We start from the raw sequence: 13,627 nt of genomic DNA, 5'->3' as shown, positions 1-13,627 counted from the left end.
GGTAGCTCAGTTGGTAGAGCACTTGCCTGCGAAAGGCAAAGGTCCCAAGTTCGAGTCTCGGTCGGGCACACAGTTTTAATCTGCCAGGAAGTTTCATATCAGCGCACACTCCGCTGCAGAGTGAATATCTCATTGTGGAAACATCCCCCAGGCTGTGGCTAAGCCATGTCTCCGCAATATCCTTTCTTTCAGGAGTGCTAGTTCTGCAAGGTTCGCAGGAGAGCTTCTGTAAAGTTTGGAAGGTAGGAGACGAGGTACCGGCAGAAGTAAAGCTGTGAGTACCGGGCGTAAGTCGTGCTTCGGTAGCTCAGTTGGTAGAGCACTTGCCCGCGAAAGGCAAAGGACCCGAGTTCGAGTCTCGGTCGGGCACACATTTTTTAAAACGGCGCTATTTACTGCCTTGTAAATATTGTGTGACGCGTTTGTTAGTGTATATTTTATCGAGATAAATGGTTTTTTTTTCAATGCTTGGACGAGCCGTTCCTACCCTTAAAGTTCTCAGAAGTGTGGACAATTTATCATTCATCCTTTGTCAAGAACCTCCAGTATGAATGTTGTTTTAGGCTCAAAAAATGGCTCTGAGCACTATGGGACTTAACATCTGAGGTCATCAGTCCCCTAGAACTTAGAACTGACTTAAGAAACAGGAATGAAGCAGTTGTTAGAATAATGACTAGAGACACACTGATCAAGGTTTCGGAAGAACTGGGCCGATCAGCTCTGTGTGTGCCGTGTGACGAATAGTGCTCATCGTCAATCCTTGTAACAAAAACTGGTTCATTTGCCCTTGCATTTGCTGTGTTATTTATAAGTCGAATGTAATAAATGCTACAAAGCCTTAAAACCGGTATATTCATTTTCAAACACCCTGTATTGTACTTATGTATTTCATTTGTGCTGACATAGAAAAAATGCTTAGAAATGCAGTGTGTGATCGTGTCGTATTATCCGAAGGTGACACGAAAGTACTGTTGAAACCGGTCATCAATTCAAAACAAATGTGTAAATGTGATATCGTCTCAGAAGTATTTCTTCAGATACTACAATCTACAGATCGCTCCCCGATCAGAATGTCTGTGATGTATAACTTTGAAATAAGCAGAGAGTCTGAACAGCTTCTCCACTAACGTGCTTTTCATTCTGCACCGGAGTGTGCGCTGATATGAAACTTCCTGGCAGATTAAAACTGTGTGCCGGACCGAGGCTCGAAATCGGGACCTTTGCCTTTTGCGGGCAAGTGCTCTACCAACCGAGCTACCCAAGCACAACTCACGCCCCGTCCTCACAGCTTTACTTCTGCCAGTACCTCGTCTCCTACCTTCCAAATTTCGCAGAAGCTCTCCTGCTAACCTTGCAGAACTAGCACTCCTGGAAGAAAGGAACAAGTCTAGCAGCCCGCCTCTGAAATGCTTCGATGTCTTCCTTTAATCCGACCTGGTGCGGATCCCAAACACTTGAACAGTACTCAACAACAGGTTCCACTGGTGTCCTATACGAGATCTCCTTTACAGACGAACCACACTTTCCTGAAATTCTCCCAATAAACTGAAGTCGACCATTCACCTTCCCCACCACATCCTTACATGCTTATTTACCTTCATATCGCTTTGCAGCGTTGCGCCCGGATATCTAATCTAAGTGACTTTCTCGAGCAGCACACTACTAATTCTGTTCTGGAACATAATGTTTTTGTTTTACCTACTAATCTGCATTAACGCCGCGCAGGGTTTTGGCTCCGTCTAAGGCGCATTGCCAGGGTTCGCGCGGCTCCCGTCGTCGGAGGTTCGAGTCCTCCCTCTGGCATGGGTGCGTTTGTTGTCCTCAGCGTAAGTTAGTTTAAGTTAGATTACGTAGTGTGTAAGCCTAGGGACCGATGACCTCAGCAATTTGGTCCCATAGGAACTTACAATCACCACCACTGCATTAGCTTACATTTTTCTACGTTTAGAGCTAGCTGCCGTTCATCACAGTAATTAGAAATTCTGCCTAAGTGGTGTTGTATCTTCCTACAATCACTCAACTTCGACACCTTGCCGTATGCCACGGCGTCATCAGCAAACAGCCGCAGACTGCTGTCCACCCTGTCCGCCAGATCATTTATGTATATAGAAAATAAGAGCGGTCCCATCACACTCCCCTGGGGCCCTCCTGACCATCCCTTCGTCTCCGATTAACACTCGCCGTCTAGGACAAGATACTGGGTTCTGTTGCTTAAGAAGTCTTCGAGCCACTTTCGTAGCTGGGAACCTATTCCGTATGCTTGTATCTTCACTAACAGTCGGCAGTGTGGCATCGTCTGAAATGCTTTAGGGAAATCCTGGAACATGAAATCCGTCTGTTGCCCTTCATCCATGGTTCGCAGATCCCATGTGAGAAAAGAACGAGCTGAGTTTTGCACGAGCAATACTCTTAAAAACCGTATTGATTTGTGGAGAGAAGACTTCTTTCTATAGGATGACAATTATTGAACTATATAAAATAAAATCGTCATAATTTCTGTACGGTTTATGTTAGGACGATGTAATTGCACAGTTGGCAGCGGGGCATAACGGGAATTAGTATGCGCTGCATGGTTTGTTTTAACGAAGAACCCCATTATCCAAAGTGACCCTGATTTCGACAAGATGTGGTTCATGCAAGACGGAGCTCGACCCCATCGAAGCGGGAGAGTGTTTACATTACATTTATCGTTTTCCATGGATCCCTTGAAGAGGAATCTCTGCGTTGTGGAAAGAGTCAAAGTTTTTTTAAATTTTGTTTTAATTTTTTTTTATTTTTTTACTCAGATACATGGATATTGTACAATTGTAATGCAGACAGAGTTATGACCTATAATCATGGTGAAGATATTCACCGATGGAGTAGTAGGAGCTGGCCAACAGCAAGTTCTTTAATTCACTCTGAAAGCGATCTTTATCACTTACGTGACCTCTGATATGCTCTGGTAAGTTACTGAATATATGAGTACCCGTGTGTTTGACTCCTTTTTGTACTAATGTTAAGCTTTTATAGTCCTTATACAGATAGATTGTTTTTGGTTCTGGTATTACAATCATGTTTTGCACTATTTTTTTGTAAAAAGAGACACGTTGGAAATGACATAGGACATCAGTGAGTATATGTACTGAGAAGTAGTGGTTACAATACCAAGTTTCTTACAGGGGTCTCTGCATGATGATCTAGGACTGACACCAGATATAAATCTAATGACTCGTTTCCGAATTTTGAAAATGTTCTCTTTGTGAGAGGAGTTTCCCCAAAAGATGGTTCCATAACTCATCAGTGAATGGAAGTAGGCCGAATAAACTAACTTCTTCATTTTTAAATCACGTATTTCTGCTGTCATGCCTACTGCAAATGTAGCTGAACTAAGGCGTTTCATTTAGTCTAGAGTGTGAGTTTTACAATTTAGGTTGTGGTCAATTTGTAGCCCTAAAAATTTAACACTGTCTACAGCTTTAATCTCATTGCTTGAATACATTATACTTACACGGACAGGTATTTTTTGTCAGGTACTAAACTGTATGTACTGGCTCTTGTCAAAATTCCATGACAATCCATTTGCTGTGAACCACCCATGTCCTGGAGGAGCACTTCGGGAATCGCATTCTGCTTTAGGGTACCCAGAGGCCACTGGCATGCGCCTAGATTGGCCGCCATATTCTCCGGATCCGAACACATGCGACTCCTTTTTGTGTGGCTATATTAAAGACAAGGTGCACAGCAGTAACCCCAAAACCAATGCCGAGCTGAAAACAGCCATTCAGGAGGTCATCGACAGCATCGATGCAGCGGGCCGTGTAGAATTTCGCTATTCGTCCGCGTCACATCATCGTCAATGATGCCAGGCATATCGAACATGTCATAACCTAAATACGAATATTTGTAGTGGCGTTTCCATGTTGAATAAAGTGTATGCACGCCATAGTTTGTAACTAATTTACTTTTTTTCATATAGTTCAATAATTGTCACCCTGCATATATGGTCCAAGTTTAATCGAGCTATATTAGTTGACAGTGACCGTCATGTGGAAGTTGTCGTCGTCCTTAAGTTTTGCACAGCAGGGTATTTTTAGTGTTATTGTGTGTAATATTGAAACATTATCAAATAATGTTGTTCATGAAATAAGTTCGTGGCTTGTGGAAAATAATTTGATGCTAAATCACAGTAAGACTCAGTTTTTGCGGTTTATAACTCACAATTCAACAAGAACTGATATTTTGATCAGACAGAATGGGCATATTATGAGCGAGACGGAACAGTTCAAGTTCCTAGGCGTTCGGATAGATAGTAAGCTGTTGTGAAAAGCCCATGTTGAGAATCTTGTTCAGAAACTAAATGCTGCTTTATTTACCATTAGAATAGTATCTGAAATAAGTGACAGTTCAACACGAAAAGTAGTCTACTTCGCATATTTTCATACGCTTATATGGTATTATTTTTTGGGGTAATTCTTCTGATTCAGAAAGGATATTTTTGACTAAAAAACGGGCTGTTCGAGCTACATGTGGTGTAAGTTCGAGAACCTCTTGTCGACCCCTATTCACCCCTATTCAATAGTCTGGGAATTCTGACATTGCCCTCACAGTATATATTTTCTTTAATGTTTGTTCTTAGCAATATTAGCTTACTCCCAAGAGTTAACAGCTTTCACTCAGTTAATACTAGGCAGAAATCAAATCTGCATGTGGAATGCACTTCCTTGACTCTTGTGCAGAAAGGAGTGCACTATTCTGCTGCATCCATTTTCAATAAGCTACCACAAGAACTCAAAAATCTTAGCAGAAGCCCAAACACTTTTAAGTCTAAACTGAAGAGTTTCCTCATGGCTCACTCCTTCTATTCTGTCGAGGACCTCCTGGAAGAGCTGAAAAATTAAGCAAATTCGAGTGTTACATTCTTGATTTTCTTTATTTAAACTTACGAATTGTCGGCTGAATACGTTTCTTGGACCGAGCGAGGTGGCGCAGTGGTTAGACACTGGACTCGCATTCGGGAGGACGACGGTTCAATCCCGCGTCCGGCCATGCTGATTTAGGTTTTCCGTGATTTCCCTAAATCGCTCCAGGCAAATGCCAGGATGGTTCCTTTCAAAGGGCACTGCCGACTTCCTTCCCCGTCCTTCCCTAATCCGATGAGACCGATGACCTCGCTGTCTGGTCTCCTTCCCCAAAACAACCAACCAACCAATACGTTTCTTGTATTTCATTTTATCTGTTTCTTCTATCGTGTTATAATTTCATGTATTGACTCGTTCCATGACCATGGAGACTTCTCCTTAATTTGGTCCCACGGCACAAAAAAAAAAAATCGTTTGGATTTACAGCGCGTAAAAGATGGGAGTGACTGGGCTGTTCCCCCCCCCCCCCCCCCAAACCGAACCTTAGATTGGCCCCGAGGCAATTCCCAGGTGTCCAGAAGAACTGTAGTAGGCGACTATCAGCCGCGGCCCCCGAAACAGAAACATCATCCAGTATTCAGCACGCAGTGGGGCGGTGTTCCAGTGTCCGCCTCTGCCTGCTGAGTAATCTGCAGGTGTCTAGGCCGGCGCACGCACCGCTCCGACACAAAAACAGGGATGAGGGAGCTCGGCCCGATTTCTCTCCGTCTCCTCTCCCTCTCCTCTGGACCCCACACGTCAGCAACCAGCGTGGGAACCGAGTGTTCGTACACCCATCGGCTCAGAGGTACTGCTCATCTTTCGGACCGTTGTAGTACATACTTGGACGAACAAATGCTGCTAACGACCTGCTTCTCAACTGTTTTCGAGAAATCGAGGGTCAAAGTTTTACGAGCCCGCTGAATACCAAGAGAGAGCGCCAAGCGTCGAGTAGTGGAGAAGCTGTAACTTTCCTGGCAGATTAAAACTGTGAGCCGGACCGAGACTCGAACTCGGGACCTTTGCCTTTCGCCGGCAACTGCTCTAGCAGTTTCGCCGGAGAGCTTCTGTGAAGTTTGGAAGGTAAGAGACGATGTACTGGCAGAAGTAAAGCTGTGAGGAGAGGGGGTTAGTCGTGCTTGGATAGCTCAGATGGTAGAGCACTTGGCCGCGAGAGACAAAGGTCCTGAGTTCGAGTCTCGGCCCGGCACACAAAAATGTTCAAATGTGTCTGAAATCTTATGGGACTTAACTGTTAACGTCAACAGTCCCTAAGCTTACACACTACTTAACCTAAATTATCCTAAGGACAAACACCCACACCCACACACACCCATGCCCGAGGAAGGGACTCGCGAACCTCCGCCGGGACCAGCCGCACAGTCCATGACTACAGCGCCTCAGACCGCTCGGCGAATCCCGCGCGGCGATTCGTAAGCAGTGGAGCCCAGAGGTACAGAATACGCAAACACTGAGAAGTAAGTATAAACAGTTTATTAACAAAAGACTGATTATATAACACGCACGCTGAATGCACCCATCATCACTGTGTCTGACATCCTAACACCGGCTAATTACGGTCGTATGGAAAGGCTCCGTGGTGAGCTAAGAAAAAGAGACATGTTGGCGCCCGAGACTGGGCTAGTTATACGGCGCGGTGCGGATGGCAGCCAGTGGCTTTGTCTCCTGTGGCGCACTGCAGCCGGACACGCGCCTGCTGACCAAGCAAAGTGTCAGCATTCCAAGATAGGTCGGCTGGCGAGCGCGTGTTACGTACTGTACGGCTATGTGCAAACTCGTAGACCCCTACAACAAACCGTATTTCAGGATGCAGTACCACTATTTTGGCGCCAACGTACACTGAGGATAAGATTAGACAGGATAAGATTAGAGAGGCATCTACACAGTCGTTTTCCCTCGCTCTGTTTCCGACTGGAAGAGGGAAGGAGACGACTAGTAGTGGTACAGGGGTACCCTCCGCCCCGCACCATACAGTGGCTTGTGGACTATGTATGTGGGTGTAGATGTAGAAGGTAACTGAAAGAAACAGCCAATGAGACGCACAGAAATGAGACTAGGCCAGTAATAAACTGAAGTCACTGGGACTCGTGATGACCCCCTGGGCATTAGGGGAAAGTGGGTAATCCCACGCAGGCTGATTTACGCAGTTTTCAAGCGCAATCTGTTCCCAGTTGGTTCTACACCCTGCCGGCAGGAGTAACAACAACTACGCGCCTTATGCCAGCCATTTTCCAGTGGCATTGTTGGAGCAGTGAAGTATTGTTTATTTTCGGCGTGTCTCATGTAATTTTGGTCAGCTGTATTTTGCAAGGTAAGTGCTACTATAAGTTACTTTAATGTAATTCTTGCATATCAACTACTACCCCTAAATGAAACCTTCAATTTAATTGTAGATTTGTCCCGCTATTTGAATTAGGTGCCGAATTATGCTTACGTTAGTCATCGAACTTACAGTGGGGTAATGCCACACAGATGTTGAAGTGCGTGGTATTCCCCCTTGCAGGTTATATTTTCGATACTAATGAGTTTTTTTTTTCATTTCAGATGGGTAGATATAATAAAAGAAAAACCCAGAAAGCAAAATGGACGCAAGACGAACTTTGTAAGGCTCTTGATGCCATCAAATCTGGAAGAAAAATACGAGTATCAAGAGCTTTCGGGATTCATGAAACTACTCTGCGAACGAGAACGAACGTTAAAAATACCGAGGGTCCAAAACTTGGAAGAAACCCAGCATTTTCGACAGAACAGGAAAATGAGATTAGGGATCATGTTATTACAATGGCCAAGCTGCTCTATGGCATTACGTGCATCCAGCTGCAAAAGATTGCATTTGAGTATGCAGAGGCTAACAACATTGCAAGCAAGTCTGATAAGTCATCTAGATTATCTGGAAAGGATTTGCTAGCTCTATTTTTAAAAAGAAACCCAACTATTAGCATGGGAAAACCTGAAGCAACTAGCATTAACAGAATACAGGGATTTAATAAAGAAGAGGTTAATGCATTATTACGGTATATTAATAATTTTTACTTATGGACCGTCTGACAGCAACTGAATAAAACACAATTTTAGTGCCATACGCGTTTCGCCTTTATTTTCTGCAAGGCATCATCAGTGGCCTGGAATATGTACATATGTTAGCTATTTTATTTACATTTTTGTCATTGTGCCTATAGGTTATAAACAGTTCTGGTGGTTGGTATTTCCTATTAAGTAGTAATGTTTTGAACTGTACTTACAGGTTGCGTGGACAATTTCCTACATATTACGCTCCTGTTGCATTTTTGGTGTTGTTCTTCTTTTTATGAACGCCAATTTGCGGTTTTTTTCCCCATTCCACAACACTATGCACTGAACGCTTGTTGTAAAGCAATGTTTTGGTTTCTGTTACCGACTGTCAAATGTTTTTGCCAAAGATCGAATGTTATTGCCAAACTTATGAGTGTAACTATTGAAGTATCTGTGGTCTGTTCGTGTATGCATTTGTGTGTGCGTTTGTGTATGTGTGTGTGTGAGTGTTTTTTGGTGTGATATATATATTTGCTGTGTGTGTGTGTGTGTGTGTGTGTGTGTGTGTGTGTGTGTGTGTGTGTGTCTGTCTCCAGATGATGTGGGGAAGAGTTTTCTTTTTTTTATTATTATTATTTTTTGTTTTATGTTATCATTTCCTTTACTAAGTGTAGTAGGGAGCCTGTGCTGATGTGCGTTTGTTCATTTATCACATGTTTGTTTTCTGCTATGGCTTTCTGGATGTGGAAGTTTTCTTGCATTTGTATAAGATGTTTGTCATGGTTGCTTATTCTCATTATTTACATTTCTTGTTCCATGTTTGTAGGATGATGGTTGTAGTGTTTTAAATGCTCTGCAAATGTGGAATGGTTTGTTTCATACTTCCAACATCTGATATGTTCTTTGTATCTTGTTTCAAAATTCCTGCATGTCATGCCTATGTATACTGCATCACAACTTTGACATTCAAGTTTATATATTCCTGATTGTTGGAATTTGTCTCTCTTGGTAGCTGGCTGGCTTAGGTGTGATTGAAGGGTTTGCCCAGGCTTATATGCTATTTTGAAGCCCTGTCTCTTTAGGATGTTTGCAACTCTGTGTGTTAGTTTATGTGTGTAGGTCATGGTGTACCATCTGGTTCTTTTCTGTGTGGTGTTGTCATTGTGTGTGTTTGTTGAGTGTGTTTGTAAGTTTTCAGCTTGTGAGTTCTTTTGTATTGTGGAACTGTTGTGTTTGTTTTTTATTTGTGTTTTTATTTTTTGATTGAGCTTGTGTACCACATGTGTGTCATACCCGTTGTTCCTAGCTATTTGTATGATTGTACTCATTTCTTGTTCATAGTTTCTCTTGCTGAGTGGGATTCTGTTTAATCTATGTAACATGTGTCTTAGTGCTGCAAGTTTCTGGCTGTGGGGGTGGTTGGATGTGGAATGTATTATTGTGTCTGTGGCTGTTGGTTTTCTAAAGATGTTAAATGTATGTTTACCATTTTCTTTTTTAATTGTAATGTCAAGAAAATTTATTTGATTTTCTTTTTCTTTTTCAAGTGTGAATTTTATGTTCTGATGAGCTTTGTTTATTTCTGAATGGAGTTCATCTATTTTTTCACTTGGCTCATCTACCAGACAAATAATGTCATCCACATATCTGTACCAATATATGATTTTGAAACTTTCATTTGTGGTTATCTTATCAAATATCTGATTTTCTAGGTGACTGATGAAAATGTTTGCTAGTGTTCCTGATATTGGGGATCCCATGGGCAGTCCATCAGTTTGTAGATAATATTCTTTCTCAAACTGAAAGTAGTTTTGTTCAGTTGTCAGTCTGAGCATATCTGTTATTTCTTTTATTGCGTCTGTGGTGAGATTGCTGTGGGATGAGAGATTTTGTTCTATGATTTCTATTGTTTCTGTTATAGGGATGGAGGTATACATATTTTCTATATCGAATGAAATAAGTGATGCTGTGTGTGGTACCTGTATGTTCTGTATGTTTTCTATTAGGTTTCCTGTGTTGATCACTGTTCTGTTGTTTTCTACTTTATAGTGTTTTGTAACTAACTTTTGGAGGTGTTTGGCTATGCAGTATGTTGGGGCTTTCTTGAAGTTGATAACAGCTCTCATTGGCATTCCGTCTTTATGTACTTTCGGTTGACTGCGGAGTGTTGGTGCTTGTGGGTTTTTCTGTGTTAAGTAGTATTTCTGTTTGTCTGTGAGTGTGTGTTCAATGTTTTTCAGTGTTCATTTCACATTTGCCTGGAACCGTGTAGTTGGATCTGACTTCAGTTTTTGTATGGCGTTGGTGTTTATGTATTCCTTGGTTTTTGTGATGTATTGCTCTTTATCCATGAGTACTGTTACATTTCCCTTGTCTGCTCTTGTTATTAATACATTATTGTCTGTTAACTTTTGTTTTAACCTTTTCATAGTAGCTGCTTCTGTTTGGTTGTTCTTATTGTGTGTCTGCTGTGTTTGTTTTATTATGCCTTTTATTTCTTCTTTTACTAGTTCTCTTGTCAGTCCTATGTTTATTTCACAATTATTTTGTTGTTCTTCATGTGTAAGGATGTGTTCGGTTTCTACTCTGAGATTTTCTATGTATTGATTGTTCACTTTGCTATTGGTGCAGTGTTTCAAACCTTTTTCCAAGAGCATTTTTTTCATTTTCGTGTAGTTCTGTCTCTGTTAGGTTAGCTAAGCGTGGATGGAATGTGTGTTGGTGTTCATGTGGTTTCACATTTAAAATGTAAATGTGTTTTTGCGTCTTTTTTACTGTTAGTTTCATTATCTTCTGTTTACGTTTGGTTTGTAAATGTTTCATTGCTGTGTATGTGTTGTGTTCAGTTTTTTCTACTAGTGCCATGAAAACTGCGGCGTTTCCTACGTTTTTTGCCAATTCTAGATAAGTCTCATAGAGCATCATGTTTAGGTGCTGTTTTTTCGAATAGAGCATCTTAATTTCATGTAGTAACCAATATCGTTCTGCAAATGATTTCGACTTCTGTGCCACTGTAGAACTATTTTTAACCTTTACATTAATGTAACTTGGAATTAAATCGTTCTTTTTGCATGTTTTGTTGAATTTTATATGCTGTATCGTCTTATGGAGTCTCAGATGTATTTTCTTGAACCTGTTGTACACGTTGACAGGGAATGGTTGACATAGCTGTATTGACATCTTCAACTTTTATAGTCCTGTCTTCCTCAGTTGCGTGTAATATTACGGTATATTAATAATTTTTACTTATGGACCGTCTGACAGCAACTGAGTAAAACACAATTTTAGTGCCATACGCGTTTCGCCTTTATTTTCTGCAAGGCATCATCAGTGGCCTGGAATATATATATATATATATATATATATATATATATATATATATATATATATATAATCACACCAGAAAACACACACACACACACACACATACACAAACGCACACACAAATGCATACACGAACAGACCACAGCTACTTCAATAGTTACACTCATAGGTTTGGCAATAACATTCGATCCTTGGCAAAAACATTTGACAGTCGGTAACAGAAACCAAAACATTGCTTTAAAACAAGCGTTCAGTGCATAGTGTTGTGGAAAATATGTATACCTCCATCCCTATAACAGAAACAATAGAAATCATAGAACAAAATCTCTCATCCCACAGCAATCTCACCACAGACGCAATAAAAGAAATAACAGATATGCTCAGACTGACAACTGAACAAAACTACTTTCAGTTTGAGAAAGAATATTATCTACAAACTGATGGACTGCCCATGGGATCCCCAATATCAGGAACACTAGCAAACATTTTCATCAGTCACCTAGAAAATCAGATATTTGATAAGATAACCACAAATGAAAGTTTCAAAATCATATATTGGTACAGATACGTGGATGACATTATTTGTCTGGTAGATGAGCCAAGTGAAAAAATAGATGAACTCCATTCAGAAATAAACAAAGCTCATCAGAACATAAAATTCACACTTGAAAAAGAAAAAGAAAATCAAATAAATTTTCTTGACATTACAATTAAAAAAGAAAATGGTAAACATACATTTAACATCTTTAGAAAACCAACAGCCACAGACACAATAATACATTCCACATCCAACCACCCCCACAGCCAGAAACTTGCAGCACTAAGACACATGTTACATAGATTAAACAGAATCCCACTCAGCAAGAGAAACTATGAACAAGAAATGAGTACAATCATACAAATAGCTAGGAACAACGGGTATGACACACATGTGGTACACAAGCTCAATCAAAAAATAAAAACACAAATAAAAAACAAACACAACAGTTCCACAATACAAAAGAACTCACAAGCTGAAAACTTACAAACACACTCAACAAACACACACAATGACAACACCACACAGAAAAGAACCAGATGGTACACCATGACCTACACACATAAACTAACACACAGAGTTGCAAACATCCTAAAGAGACAGGGCTTCAAAATAGCATATAAGCCTGGGCAAACCCTTCAATCACACCTAAGCCAGCCAGCTACCAAGAGAGACAAATTTCCAACAATCAGGAATATATAAACTTGAACGTCAAAGTTGTGATGCAGTATACATAGGTATGACATGCAGGAATTTTGAAACAAGATACAAAGAACATATCAGATGTTGGAAGTATGAAACAAACCATTCCACATTTGCAGAGCATTTAAAACACTACAACCATCATCCTACAAACATGGAACAAGAAATGTAAATAATGAGAATAAGCAACCATGACAAACATCTTATACAAATGCAAGAAAACTTCCACATCCAGAAAGCCATAGCAGAAAACAAACATGTGATAAATGAACAAACGCACATCAGCACAGGCTCCCTACTACACTTAGTAAAGGAAATGATAACATAAAACAAAAAATAATAATAATAAAAAAAAGAAAACTCTTCCCCACATCATCTGGAGACAGACACACACACACACACACACACACACACACACACACACACACACACACAGCAAATATATATATCACACCAAAAAACACTCACACACGCACATACACAAACGCACACACAAATGCATACACGAACAGACCACAGATACTTCAATAGTTACACTCATAAGTTTGGCAATAACATTCGATCTTTGGCAAAAACATTTGACAGTCGGTAACAGAAACCAAAACATTGCTTTACAACAAGCGTTCAGTGCATAGTGTTGTGGAATGGGGAAAAAAACCGCAAATTGGCGTTCATAAAAAGAAGAACAACACCAAAAATGCAACAGGAGCGTAATATGTAGGAAATTGTCCACGCAACCTGTAAGTACAGTTCAAAACATTACTACTTAATAGGAAATACCAACCACCAGAACTGTTTATAACCTATAGACACAATGACAAAAATGTAAATAAAATAGCTAACATATGTACATATTCCAGGCCACTGATGATGCCTTGCAGAAAATAAAGGCGAAACGCGTATGGCACTAAAATTGTGTTTTATTCAGTTGCTGTCAGACGGTCCATAAGTAAAAATTATTAATATACTTAATATTACACGCAACTGAGGAAGACAGGACTATAAAAGTTGAAGAGGTTAATGCATATTTTAAAAACTTAGAACATGTCTTTGAAAAATATAAATTTAAAGAGGGAGAGTGTTCAACGTCGATGAAACGGGCATAAATACTGTACAAAAGCCTGCGAGAATTTTGGCTGCTGAAGGCGTT

General features: G+C 40.6%; 1 non-coding gene across 1 annotated transcript; it reads left to right on the top strand.

Annotated features, from left to right (window-relative positions):
* Positions 1 to 295: 295 nt before the first annotated feature.
* Positions 296 to 370, top strand: Trnas-cga. The gene has a single exon. It is a non-coding gene; the product is annotated as a tRNA-Ser (tRNA).
* The last annotated feature ends 13,257 nt before the right edge of the window (positions 371 to 13,627 follow it).

This window comes from Schistocerca piceifrons, chromosome 9, assembly GCF_021461385.2.
Source record: "Schistocerca piceifrons isolate TAMUIC-IGC-003096 chromosome 9, iqSchPice1.1, whole genome shotgun sequence".
Lineage (NCBI taxonomy): Eukaryota > Metazoa > Arthropoda > Insecta > Orthoptera > Acrididae > Schistocerca > Schistocerca piceifrons.
This window is presented reverse-complemented; position numbering and strand designations above follow the sequence as displayed.